General features: G+C 36.9%; 1 long non-coding RNA gene across 4 annotated transcripts in view; it reads left to right on the top strand.

Moving 5' to 3' along the window:
- The window catches only part of LOC124172635, a 73,646-nt gene that overhangs the window by 39,986 nt on the left and 19,754 nt on the right, over positions 1–13,906 (top strand). For 2 of the 4 annotated variants that reach the window (XR_006868230.1, XR_006868226.1), the window contains 3 exons: positions 12,398–12,531; positions 12,610–12,906; positions 13,018–13,090. The exons of 1 other annotated variant lie outside the window; for it this stretch is intronic. This is a non-coding gene — a long non-coding RNA (uncharacterized LOC124172635). The remainder of the gene's footprint in view (positions 1–12,397; positions 12,532–12,609; positions 12,907–13,017; positions 13,091–13,906) is intronic. One more of the 4 variants, XR_006868231.1, reaches the window with a different exon arrangement.

Below are 13,906 nucleotides of genomic sequence, written 5' to 3'. Positions count from 1 at the left end.
ATAAAGCGAGAAGCGATCGTATAAAATAAATTGATTATAAAATGTCATATGTAAACATGGGCGTACCCAGCGAGGGGCAGGGGGAGCAGCTGCCCCCCTGGAGGCAAATATCGCAAAAGTCTTTTAGCAAAATCAGTACTGAATTGAAACGAAAGTATTCAACAAATTTTCTTCAAACCATCGAAAAATGATATGCATTAGTATAAGATAAGTAACTGAAATAAAACTATTTTTTCAAGGAAATAATCTCATGAACCAATAATGCGCTGTTATAATTTTCTTATAATGTTGGTTTCATTCATCTTTTCCTTGCTAAAATGTCACAACTCCGCTTGCCCCACCCCCCTCCTAGATCATGGCTTCCTCCCCTAGACCATGGCTTCCCCCCTTCCAGGTAAAAAGAAGGGGTCCAGACAAGTATCACGTAAATTTTTCTGCAAAAACCAGTTTCTTGCGATCTCTGTAATCTTCAATAAAAATAATTAAACAAATCGTTTTATTTATAAACCCAACACAATGAAGCCTAGATCAACGTATTTACACTGAAAATATGCATTTTGAAAAATCGTACGTGAGATTAGAAAGAAGAAGTGGAACAAAATCCCACGATATTTCACAAAGGGTGAAGGGAGGGGTCCATAAAAAGGCAAAATTACTTAAGAAATATCACTTATTTACTAAAAGATTAACCTAACAGAGACATTCCTAGAAAATGAATATAAAGACTGTCCCAACGGTCGTGTGTCATTTTTAACCCGTAATTTTAGTAACTTTACATCGAGCAATATTCATGAAAATTGGCACAATATGGGAAAAGGTCCTAAGTTTTGTTGAGTGTAAGCAAAATTTTACAATTTTGACCTTTTGACCTCACAATGTGGGTCCAAACCAAAACTTTTAATTTGCCGTATGTGGTTTTAATATAAAAAAATCGAGATAGAAAAAAGTCTACATTTCATTGACCAATTTGTCAATTCTCAGGTTTTCGGACCCGAGAAACCCGGAAAAAAAAAAAACACTTTCATTTACGAAAATTCAACCGTTGACCCAGTAAGGTCACCGTCAAGGTCATAAGGGTGGCAAAAAGAAAAGCATACCAACAAAGGTGTCGATCCATGGGTTTTATAGGGCACCCAAGCCATTGGTATTGTCCAAATACCCGTGTTATTCACTAATTGACCTCCAAGGTTAATACGGAGGTCAAAGGTCATAGAGGTAAACGTCCGGCCATCGTGACAACTAGGTTTCGAACCATTTGTTTTGAAGGGTGCCAAAGTCGATTTTTCAGTTTATAGATCCGTATTGTTGATTTTTTGACCACCGAGGTCTCAATGGGGGTCAAAGGTCATAGAGTTAAATGCCTGGCCATCATGACAACCAACGTATCAAACCATAGGTTTTAAAGGGTGCCAAAGTCTGTTACACAGTTCATTCATCCGTACAACAATTTATTTTGACCTCCGAAAGTCATAATGGGGGTCAAAGGTCACAGAGATTTTATTCGACCGCTTTGACTTTCTGACCGCTTTTGATTCAGATATTTTAAACTTCATTCGCTACTTCGATTACCAAAATTTTATCACCCTCAATAACTTCAATAGCCTTTTAAAAAAAGGCGATTGATTGTTTTTAAACTCTTGCTAAATTTGAGGATTCTTTTTCAAAACTCTCTTTACAATTCTAGGACACTAAGCCTGATATAGAAAGTAGGAATTCATGGTGTGGTATAATTTAAAAATTCTATCTACAGCTGATGAAAGAGGTAACTAGCGCGTTTTACAGTAACCAAGTATTTTCTTATACATGCGACTTATGCAGTTTCACAAAATTCTTTCAGCATTTGAAGACGCACAGTGTAATGTAGAAATATATTTTAATGGCAATATTTTCCACACCTGTGGGCAACAAAACAGCAGCTGTTTGAACGGCGTTGTGTATCATGTGCGCTGCAAAACCGATTTGATAACTTGTGATGTACAGGCCTTAGATCTGAAGGAATGACTATGAAAAATAGCATGGAAAGACATCCTTCTGCTAATGCTAGTTTCTTTTCTTCGTCTCCATAAATTGTTTTTACTAAAAATTTCTGTATTTTGGAGGAAGATGCCGCAGTATTTAAATATCTTTTATGCTCTTGCGTCTCCAAGTGCTTCGAAATGTCATACTGCCGTGAAAAATATAAAATTATCCGTTACATTCCACACATTTGACAGAGTAATCGCTTCTGGATTTTTTATTAAAATGAAATTCACTTCTTAGATGATCTTTGAATCCGCATTCTCTTTTCTTACGTATTGTGACAAGAATGTAAAAAATTAAATTATGTCGTGAATTGTTTGAAAACTTTAATTGAAAACTCTGTAAGTGCATACGTACAACGTTACATGCAAATATTAAAGAAGTTATTCAATTTATTAAATATAATTGATTGTTATAAAGCAAATTTATTTTTAAAATTATTTTAATCCCATCCTCTATTTCTTTCTAATTATAAATATGTTAATAGGTATTATTTATTCCCAGAATTTTCCGTAGCATACGTAAATCGTAGGTGTCACTTGCAAAGCCGGCGCTAGACCTTTTTCCACCATCGCAAAATATAAATAACACGAGAGCTGTCTGCTAAGTAAAAAATTAAGCATTTATGAAATAACTAAATTACTTACCTAAATAATATGAATGCTGATTTGTTGACATCCCTTTTTAATAGCACTATCGCACAGTTCAATTTGCATCGCATAATTGACCGTTTAAAAATTACTATATGCGAAGGCGTTGCCGCGTTACTTCGTGGACGACCGGCAAATTCTTTACACCATGACCCTTTTCCTCTCTAAAATTCCCCCCGTTTACAACTTTTGTGCAAGATTTCACGTTTTTATAACGATGTTCCGAATGATGCTAGATCGCTAACGGGATAAGAAACAAATCTGCGGAAGTTTACAAAGGGCTTTGTCTTCATTTTACTGCCACAATATTTTTTCGTCGCTGCCAATGCCGAAAAATGCCACTGTTCATTAATTGTAAGTTCACCAATCCAACCATGGCTGAGAGAATACTTCTCTTACATAATGCAATTAATATTAGTACTTTTAATTGAAAAATCGCGAAGAAAATGGTCAAAATACCGCAGTGATACAGTGAATCCCCATTCGTAGCCATGCACTATGACGATGAGCGTCCCAACCAGCCCCCTCCAACTCCCGGCCGCTAGGTGGCCCCAAAAGCTCCGTGCGAGGGAATCTCCGATAGATGGTGCTAGTGGGTGTTTGCGCGTCCAGCATTACGAAATTGCATTGAACCAAATACAATACTTGATCGCTGGAACAACGAATTTAAAATGCCTTTAACTGAATTGAACACTAAGAAGCAATTTAATAGCCTTTTAATTTCATTGACAGCCAGTTAGAAAGTCCATGTACAAAAAACATTGCCTTTACAAGAAATTGAAAATGAGATGTTGTCGTCTGCTAGCAGTCGTATTTTATTAGCTCTACTTCGTAAAAAAGAAGTTATTTGCGTCCTGATCATCATATATTTATCGCTAACGGCATACTGCCTGACATATAATTATCAAGGTATCGGTCCCCCTAAAAAAAATTGGCGATACAGACAGTCGAGTCGGCGTTTCCTCCTCCAAGGAACTCCAGCGCAATTATGCTGAATGGGGAAATAAGTTTTGGCTGCAGAAATCTCCTTTAAACTCTCATTAGGTCACCTTAAACAGGCAATCCTAAACTGGTAGCTACGAGGATACGGTTATCTCCGATTCAGAAATTACAAGATCCGCAATGAGAAAAACTGGCCCAAAATTAATTACTGAAAGCTTCACATAACGACTCATATTAAGATTAGATTAAGACCTAATGGTTATTCTGAAATGGAAAATGTACGTTTGGGAACCCTAATTAAGACTTTAGGCACAACAAAAACACCTTGCTAAATTCTTAACCCAAGAAAGTCACAGAAATACACATCACAAGATCAACCGAAACAGCAACCAATGTAAAGGAAAAGGGGACGTCTGGGAACGGTAGTTGAAGGAAGTGATTGTTGTTAAATTTAAAATGCATTTATTCATGAAAGCACAAGCACTATCATTAACACTGTACAGACGAGCTTAAAGGATAAGGGCAAAGGTTGGAAGTGTGAAAAATGTAAATAAATCTCGAAGTTCATGAAGATTTGAGGGTTTTCCACGGTTGTGGCAGTATCACTTCCACCAAAAGATCTGGAGATGAATGACCGCCTAGAAATAGAAATTTTTCAAAATTAGGCAAAATTTAAAAAAATATATTTAAAAAATGAGTAGCAATCCTAGGTCGTATCAGTTATAAATGTGGAATGACAGTACTTTTACCACGAAAAATCTCCACAGTTAGCTAATAATGGTGTTACAAGAGGTTATGTCACACCAAAAATGTGAGGCTTTGAGGCACGAGAAAAATATCATAATGAAAGGGTGGGGCCAAATTTTCGATTGCAAATATCAAGAGCTAAATTCATCCTTTCAATTCTTAATATAACCACCATTTACTCTATTCTCATGACTTCCTTTTTTATTCTTCCTTTTTTATTACCCCTGCCCCTTCTCAGCAAAAAATATCCTGACCACATTACTGTTGTTGCACTTTGTTTACAACTACAACAATTTCTAAACTGCAATGGCAGCAAATCCACAGAAGTAAAAAAATATGAAATTATTTATATCTCAACATCCGTAGGCGGATCACCGTTAGTCCGTGTATATTATTGTCCGCTAAACAACATCAATACTTGCATAAAATGAGCATGGATGCAAGTATAACTATCGCTAGGGCGCCATAAATCTTATCCCACCAAATAACAGAAGCTACCATTATAATTTCACTGTCATTAAGTCCTAAAACTAGAGTAGGATGCACATTAACACTTTCACCATGATCATAAAAACATAAATTCACTGCACAACTGTATCTAATAGGAATGAAATAATACAAGTTTTCAATTCGTGGTGGAGCGATATTTTTCCTCCTCTTTCTGTACTGACACAAAATTCTTCACTAAATATCTAAAGCCATCAATTAATTGCAGAGCAAGCTACGAAACCACCTAGGTTATACAATTGTAATTAAGTACAATAACACAATTAGTAAAAACTGATTGAACTATGCCTCCACGGCAACATGGCATGATATTATTTCGGTATTATGTGAAAAACATGAACCAATGATTTCCCGCGAAGATAAAAATAAAAATTTCCGTAAATAAATATCGGATGCTTTGCCATATCCTCTTTAAAAACAAGAGAAAGGACATGCATAGAAGAGTAAACAAAGCCGCCATTGCAGATACCGCAGTATTTCCGCTATCTATTTGCACCGCTAATTTATTCTTAGCGAATAACACATATTTTCAACTAAAAAAAGAGGTCACTTAGATCTAAAACCACGAAAAAATTACCAAATTAATGATAACAGAGCCATAAAACTAACATCGGTAACCCACCGCATTTTGAGTACTTACCACTGCTTTGAAAAAACTTTTATTTTCAGCTCAGCATTCCTTCCTGGTTTTCCTGTATCTTGTAGAATTATTAGACACATATCAAAAGCGCGATGCACGAACCATCTTCAAATTTAATAGCTTTTCAGCAATATAACACATCTTCCAAGTGATGAGCTTCGCTGGTTCACCATTGAAATGAATGTAACAGCAACGCGATACTGGGCGCGCGACAGGCTCGCAGCGCCACTCTGTAATGAACTAAAAAAATTGAATAACGTGGGAGGATTTTGGGACCAGCCAACCAGCAGCGTAACAGCCGAGTTGGAGGGGGCTGGTCCCAACCATGACGTCACGCCGCTTTAAAAGTGGGTGGGGAAGGAAGGGAGCAGAGGGGAGATGTTGGCCACACGGCGAGACATGGGTAGGGGTGGGGAATGGTGGGTACATGGCGGGAACACCATCAATAGTTTAACAAAATTGTCATATTTTTATTCAGTATCTCAATTAAATATGAATATTGACCATCATAAATGATGTTATGGCCTTCATGATATGCCGTAAACCTCTCACAAATTTTCCGTAGAAGTGGAGGTACTCTGGAAGGAAATAATGCTATTAAATTAGGTTAATAGTGTCCATTATTACTTATGGCTGGAGTTATGTACGTTAAGTAACGCAAAATAATGTTAGTTTGTTATCTGTTTTGCAAGTACTCAGTTATTTTTATAACTCCATTATATTTGGTAAGGGAATGACAAACAGTTCCTAATGTTGTACCTTTAAATAAATCTTCTAAATTATATTTCAGTGTGCGATAATTCTACAGATAAAAAATAATCATTGCATCAGAGAATTGAACCCTTTTCCTTAACCTCACTGCCTATTGCCTTAACCCATGGTCAAGTCGATCTATTTATAATCCTTTTTAAAATCCTCAGTTTAGTTTTTTAACACTAGAAGGACGGCAGGGGTCATTTGACCCATTTTCAGAATTCAAATTTATTTTTCTCTTATTAAAATATTTTTTTAAATTTTGAAACTTTTTGATTTTGTTCATTTTGGTCTATATTTTGATAAATTAGTGAAAATTCAACAATAATGTTTTGTTTTAAATTATTATGACGTGTTATACCTAGAAGGACGGCTAGGGGTCATTTGACCCACAACTCTTTTTCGCGCTATTTTCTTGCCTGTGGGCACTTTAGTGCCATGTATATCATATAATCAACAAGAGGCTAGTGTGGTAGATGATTTGCTTCATTTTGAATCTGGAAGTACCCGGTTCAATGCCAGTTTCGTCCCAAAGGCTCCTATCTGTATTCGAAAACCTAGGCATAGCGACTTGTTGTGCACAATCTTCCGTTGTTTTTTGGGCAGCAAAGCCCAAACCTTTTCAATCCTTGATATGCGTAAATTCATGTAATTATGATATTTTAATTTTGTTTTATTTATTGTTCAATGATTATTGTATTACTCACACCGGAAAATCGTCACGTATCCCAAGAATTGTTTACCGTCGTCCAAGATTCAGAGCTCTTAGAGACATTATTTTCAATATCGACTCATCGGGTTTACGAATAACTTTCATTTTTCTGGCCTGACGGTACTGTCACTTGATCTAGCCCCTTTGCCGTGTGTCCAGCATTAGTGCCGCCTGACCCCGTCGGGGTTTGGGGCGGGTTGACTGTACGCTTCGTCCTGGGGAAAAATCCTGTCTCTTTTTGAGAGAGCGGAGGAATTGGGTGGACTGTAAAATTCTACTGTAAATCCTACCCTTGGAATCCGCACGTAGGTCGAAGAAGAAGCATTCCTGCAAGTTCCTGGAAGATACGAATCAGGATACGGTAGGCGGTTGAGTCCCTGCCTTTCGAACGGCAATTAGCGTTACTTCTGAAAATTTTGTCCTTTTGTATGAATTTATAATGCTATCCAGCTCTCTATACCTCCAATGCAACTAGAGAAGATTCTACCATAATGTGCTTTCGTTTGTAGATTTTTTCGCATGCATATCAGTAGGGAGTTGAGGAAGAAAGTAAGAAGTCGAGAAATATATCAAGAGAAGAGAATCGTCGCGAATCAAATAGCTGTAGGGAATATTGAAGATCAGTCTGGAAGTGAATCGTAAACATCAGTTCAAGGACATTCTGACCAATCCATCAACATCTGCGTGTGATGGATGCGACAAAGTCCAAGATAGTGAATCCGATGGCGACTTTGGCGTGATAGCAAATGCACAGCTCTATCCAACAAAATGCAACTGTCCTTTTATGAGGTAAATTCCAAGTAAACCAGACAAATATGGAATCGAGTTCTTGGTTTTGTGAAATGAAAATACAGCCTAAATGAATTTCCATATTGTGGCAAAGATGATGATTGGCCATCAAATCAAGCGTTGGGGAAATAAATAGTTACTAAAGTGACCGTAAAATAAAAGAATTCAGGAATAAATGTTACTTGTAACAATTATTTTCCATCCATCCTGCTGGCAGGAAGTCATAAAAAAATGGAAAACTTCTCTTGCATGGACGATCTGAAAAAAACAGGCGTGGCGCACAAATATTCATGGCCCCTAAAATAGCCATGTAATCCATTCAACGCGAGTGTTCAAAAATACCTTAGGCCATACTCATTCGTAGAATCAGGCAAACTAGAACAATAATGTACTTTCACTCAGCAGCAAGATCTCAGACGACACTATTTCCAAAACAAATAAAAGAATACCAGAGACCATCTTATTTCATAATAAAAACAAAGCGGGAGTAGATATGATGGATAGCATGTATCAATTTATTTACATGTCTCCAAATCCAACAGCCACATCTCCACGGGCACAAAAAAAGAAAAAGGTGCCAAATACCATCAAATTGAATCATTGCACCAATTTCCTTTCCATTTTCCAAATTCCTTTTCATGTGCAAATGGCTGTTGTCCTAACACCCCCTGCCACTTGCTTTTAAGCGGCTTGCGGGTTAGTATATAGATTTAGATGTAGATGAATAAATCGTCCAATGAACGCATTCAACGCAAAATAATATTTTGTGGAAACAGCGCTGAAAAAATACTGTCTGAGATTTACAACAAAGTAATAAGTTTTAAAAATTTTAAAGCAAATTTTGTAAACCCAGTACCCCTATTGTTTAAACATGTAACGAAACTTTTGTATTGAGTGTATGCATTTTCATTATTTGATTTGCAATCGACTACTACATACGGTTTAATTCATGATTCTTTAAAATAATTGTTATTAACTTTTGACGATGGAAATAATATTTAATAATGTTAAATAGTGTTTTTAATGACCTGATTCAACAATTAATACGATTAAACTGAATATTAGTTGGAAATTAGGTGTTTTATTCCAAAATACATTTTAGGGGTCAAATGACCCCTCGCCGTCCTTCTAGGTAGCGCGAAACTCCCGTCCTCCTAGTGTTAAGTCAATGAAGACTATTATCCATGCTTTAAGTGACGATTTTCAAGACTAATGTCTGAAAAAACTTGAAAAATCGGCCTCAGTTACCGAGCCTCAAGAGTTCCGTGGCGTGTAGCTCAGTCTTGATACGTGATTGAAAAATCGCACTTATTTCCTTCGTCGCAAACTTTTTTCCTCGATTTCAAATTAGTACTCTTTAGAAATCTCTACTATATGTTGTGGTTCAAATTTTCCGCATTATATTTTTCGTAAACGAAAGATAATGTCTACTGTATGTCAAATTTCACGTGAAAAACAGGTCGGCCATTTCGAGTTGTAAAACCAGACAGATGATGGCCAAAATCTTCAAAAGTCATTGGAAGTAAAGGCAAAGCACCAGGTCAAAGGAATATTGCATTTTTTATAACATAAAACTCATACAAACTCAAAACGACCTGGATAAATTCAAAGATTTTTTGAGGAAAAACGATATCTCGCGTGCCATTGAAAAATTGGTCATGTTCGACCTTTGTATCTCACTAAATGTTCGTATATATGTAAAATGGCATATAAATCTATATCTGGTAATGATTTATGAGTATTTACGCCAATTTTCAAGTCTCTATCTCCACAAAGGTCAATTTGGACTTTATTCCAGCTTTTTCCGAATTCGGACCAGTGTGCGCTGGGCAAAGAAGACGATCGGCCGCCGGGGCTGGCGTGAAGGTATTCAGCGCCCACGTCGACAACTATAGTGTATTCGGAAAGCTGAAACTACCAGGCCAAGGCATTAGAATGATTTATTGGCTTTAAAAACTGCATTATTACATGACTTTCATGATAGTGCTTCTTTCGAAAGCTCTGAAACCTTAACTACTCGACTCGCCATTCGTAATGCTATCTACTCGAAACGCTCGAGTCGAGTACCAACTACTCGACTCGATTTGAATTTTCGAGTACTGGCACATCCCTAGAAGATATGTGTTTTGTTATTACGATTACGAGGCGCGAAAATTCAAATGACTGTTGGAAACGCGGTGTTATATAAATTTGTGGTTTAAGTACTACTGGAATCGGAATCGATTTTTCACCTTCGCAAGTACTCGTTATCGATTCCGATTCTTGGTCGAGAATCGAGGAATCGAACCGACCCATCACTAATATTTATTTTTTTCCACAAAATGCATGTTTTCATCCAAAATTATGCTAAAATATCGATAATATATAATTAATTATTAAATATCAGTGATTGTAAAATAGAAATTATGTACTTGTATAAGATGTAGAAATCAAGAAAAACACGATTTTAGAGCTTCACTCAGTCGATGCCGCACCAGGCAAAGGCAAAGCAGTCAATGTATAACTCTACATTGTATTTCAAGCATTCTGTTCTTATTATACTTGTTCAGTTTTCAGTAGCACACAGTCCCCGCTTCTCTATCTGATTTACCTATAGCAGTGTAATCACAGCAATGAATAAACCTACGAATTCGTAGAAATCTGTCACGTCTCATTGTGTAATAAACAAGACTATTTCTGGCATTTAATGCTGCCTCACAACAGTGCCTTTTACTGGGAGTCTTATATACTATTATATTTGGTTGGTATAATATTATACCAATTTATAAAAAGAACTGCAACAAACATTTTCAGTACCTCATATGTTATATTTGGTTCACAACAGTTGCAGAATTGTACATGCCTATTCGACTCTAACACTTACAAGGGGAGACCACGAACCTTGCTACGCCTTTTTCAATGCCATATTTTTTTTGGCGTTAGGGATGCCGAACGGTTCTCGGAACTGGAAGTCGTTCCGTTGAATGGGCCTTAGTTTAGCAGTAATTAATTGTTTTTCACATGGTACTTTGAACATGACGAATATGTCTCAGAAACAGCACAGCTCCCTCCAGTATTGGGGCTGGTGTAGTGGTTAGCGTCGTTGGCTTCCATTCTAAGGGTCATGCGTTCGCGGCCCGAAGGTGGAAGTTTTTTTTTCGCTTTCTATCTGATCATTATCGTTCTATTTCGATTTAATTTCAATTACAGCAAGCCTTGGCAGAATGATAAATTTTTTATCGCTGTTGTGGCTTTTACATATTTAAACATTGTTACCCCAAACGCGGACATGGGAAGAATACTAGGAAGGGTTTGTTTTCGCTCTTACTTTAATGTTTTGGCTACCTTACACTGTTCGACTTACAAATCAAAAATGAAAAGAACTTATTGCGAGTCCACTTAACATTAAAGATAGTGGTGAGCAGCAGCATGCATACAATTGTAATAAGGAAGAACTCAAAACGAATATTAATTACCTTATCTCTCAAACACTCTCGCAATCAAAAACAAGTCGAACTCGGTGTAATTTGCTCGAACACCTTTTCACTTCCGTAATATTCCACTTGTCACTAGAAAAAGAGAATTACTCACAAAACACGTCGTGACCACACAAGAACTGAACAGGAGCGGATGCAAACCCGAAGTGAGTTCGCCCAAAGCAAAGCCTCATGTTTAATTCATGTACACCTTCAGCAACGATATTGCACGAAATATCACCCGAATTCTGTTTGTCTTTTGTCTTTTTTGAATAACATGCGAAATATACGCGATCACGAATGTCACCTGCCAAATGTCGAATTTTGGTGTAAAAATTAGAAGGTATTCAGAGTGCGGGTTCAACAACTACATTTTGTTATGCTTCTTGATATGTCTTTTTATTTATAGTGGACGTAATAAGTGGAATGTCAAACTAAACGCCGAGAGGAAGTTTCACTCGAAAGCCAACCGAGTTCTTGTTTTTTAAACTTTTATTTGCTTTTTCTGCGTATTTTCAAAAGAAATTAGATGATTTGAGGAGTTTTATTAACATATTATTAAAATTAAGTCAATTGAAATGAATTCCGTGAAAAAAAAGGTTGTTCTACGTATATTCCGCTCTTTTGGAACGCAACCCCTAATTAGTATGGAAGTCAATGGTTCGACTTTCGTACATTCGACTTTCGTACAAGTTTTTGGGAACGCATTGTGTACGAAAGTCGGGGACCGCCTGTATCTACTTCTTTGCGCTCTTATTCGAAAATTAATGTAATCACCTGAAATACGGTCATCACTTAAGTACAGATTTACATTCGAGACATACATAACTTAGAGGATGCCTGTTTTACTGAATAATTTGATTTTTCAAAACATTTTACACATTTTTAGTGTTGTTTGTTTTACATTCAGTATCACCATCAAGCATTTTGCCATCGATTTGTTAGTGTAATAGGAAACAATGCAGAGGTCACATTATTTACTTGTTCTTTTATTTTTTCCTTTCTTGTGGGCTGTTTGAACTTTGAGTAGCTTATTGTGCCAATCGGGAGATGAAAGTCAGAGGTCCTCCTAATTATCAAGCAACTACATTGTTGGTGTGTTTTTTTTTTGTGAGGCGTGGAAGGGGAAATTTATTAGCTGATCTTAACCCTGCCTTTATTGGCCACACTTGCTATTTAACAGGCGATCGGTCGTGTTCCACGAGTGACTGACAGCAATTTCACATGGATTGACCAGAGATTAACAGTGAAGTCTTGGTGGGAGATAGCCACTTTGTGAGTTTGACGTCTCTATTCTGGTGCACTGTCTTGAGAAAGGTAAGAGAATTTTTTCTCTATTTAACAAATCCTTCATACAATGTAATTTTATATGCTTAATGCTTCATACGCTTATAGGTTGTCCTGCGGTCAGTGGTCGATTGGGCCAGAGCACGACAGAATTCTGGAGGGCTTTGCTTGATGTTGGACGCTTTCCCTGCCTTGTGATGTTATTAATGGGGTCGAACGACCTGAGGAGGGACCTAAGATTAAGGCAACTGAGGAGTAATTACCATTGAAGACTCTTGAAGCTTAAGTGTCTAATATTGAAAGTTGTCTTATTGACGATGATACCTGCCCCAGTACTATGGAGGAAGACGTTTTATTGGAGTGATTTAGGAGCACTCACCGGCTGGCTGCTCAAGAAAAGAGAGAGTAAGACATCAACGTTTTCACTCACTTGATTCATAATTATGTCAACTTAACATTTGTGTTACTATTGCCATTACATTCATAGATTAACATGACATTCATTCTGATCCGTAGGTGGATTTCATGTGATTGACGTCAACCCTCCTTTTCGAAAGGACTGTAGGGTGAGAGAAGTGTTTTTTAAATGGTATGCTCAGAAATGTGTTACTAATATTCAGGTGGTCCTCGACTTTCGTACACTCGACTTTCGTACAATTCGCACTTTCGTACGTTAAAAATTGACACCTTTTACTTGACTTTCGTACGCTAAATTCGGACCTTCGGACGTTGGTCTGTATTTTTTTTTTAAATCCCCGCGATGTTTATTGCGCATCCCAACGTTCAATTGTTTCAAATGGCAGTATATGCGAACAACACGAATGTATATAATGAAGGGAATTGTTGGTAGTTGACTCTAATCTAGGTTATTTATTTGGGAGAGAGACTGCCTGCTATAGGCTCCTTTATCAAGAGAAGAAGAAAGCCTTCATTGGAGATATTTTTCAAAAGAAGTTGACTAGACATCATCAAATAACTTTCAATAAAACTAGTAAGATCTTCTTTCTGTGTTAGTGCTGTTTAATTCATGTACACCTTCAGCAACGATATTGCACGAAATATCAGCCGCATTCTTTTTGTCTATTGTCTTTTTTGAATAACATGCGAAATATACGCGATCACGAATGTCACCTGCCGAATGTCGAATTTTGGTGTAAAAGGTATCCAGAGTGCGGGTTCAACAACTACATTTTGTTATGCTTCTTGATATGTCTTTTTATTTATAGTGAACGTAATAAGTGGATTGTCAGCTTTAACGCCAAGAGGAAGTTTCACTCGATAGCCAACGGAGTTCTTGTTTTTTAAACTTTTATTTGCATTTTCAGCTTTTTTTCGAAAGAAATTAGATGATTTGAGGATTTTATTGACATATTATTAAAATTAAGTCAATTGAAATAAAATCCGT

The sequence above is a fragment of the Ischnura elegans genome, chromosome 1, assembly GCF_921293095.1.
Source record: "Ischnura elegans chromosome 1, ioIscEleg1.1, whole genome shotgun sequence".
NCBI lineage: Eukaryota > Metazoa > Arthropoda > Insecta > Odonata > Coenagrionidae > Ischnura > Ischnura elegans.
This window is presented reverse-complemented; position numbering and strand designations above follow the sequence as displayed.